We start from the raw sequence: 987 nt of genomic DNA, 5'->3' as shown, positions 1-987 counted from the left end.
CCTATTTAAAAAAAAAAAAAGCAAAAACTTGCTTGTTTTCTTATTCTATTTTTTTTTTTCAAAAGCAAAAACTTATCTACACTTTCCTCTTAAATTTAACTATTGAATTTAGCTAATACATGTCCAATACAAGTTAAAGTTATTATAAAAATTTTTATTAAAAAATATAAAGTTGAGTCTTTATCAAAATACAAAATTAAATTTTTTTTTATAAATATTACCTTTAATATGTATCCTTTAGTTTAGATCGGAGCTCATGATAACTAACATACAATTTACTCCTTCCATTTTATATTAAATGTCTCTTTAGTTATGCACGCATAACTATTAAAATAATCATTAAGGTTTACCAAACAAATCAGTAATAAAAAATATCTTTAGTATTATTTTCACTCTCCATTAATTATTTACTTTTTAAATTTTTTCTATTTAATAATAGATGATATAATAAATAAAAACTAATTAACAATTTTTCTTAAAATTAGAAAATAATACTTAATTTGTATAACAAAAATAAAAAGACACTTAATATGAGAAGAGTAATTTATACACCTTTTCAGCTTGTTTTACAAGTAAATAAAAGATCACCCAAAATAAATGTTGTTTTAAGATTTCATTTTCTTCAAATTAATTTTTATATAAACCGGATAGATCATAATGTTAGCAAAAGTATTTGATTTATCTTTCTCTTAGAATTTTATGCTAAGCGAACTATTAACTTTCTATTTAATTTTAAGAAATGCCAGTAAATAACATTTATTTTATATTATAATTCTGGTCTCATAAGTCTAAAATATAATATGTATTCTTATTTTGTCTGCACAGATTGACTCATTTTTTTGGAATTAGCATAAATTTTTATAATAAATAACTAGAGTTGAAAAAAAAAGTTGAAAGTTGGAAAAGAGTTTAATTAATAGTGTAAAGAGATAGAATTAATTATTTATAATATTAACTATTTTTTATTTTATTTTTAATTTATATTAT

Source organism: Arachis ipaensis, chromosome B03, assembly GCF_000816755.2.
Source record: "Arachis ipaensis cultivar K30076 chromosome B03, Araip1.1, whole genome shotgun sequence".
In the NCBI taxonomy this organism is placed as follows: domain Eukaryota; kingdom Viridiplantae; phylum Streptophyta; class Magnoliopsida; order Fabales; family Fabaceae; genus Arachis; species Arachis ipaensis.
This window is presented reverse-complemented; position numbering follows the sequence as displayed.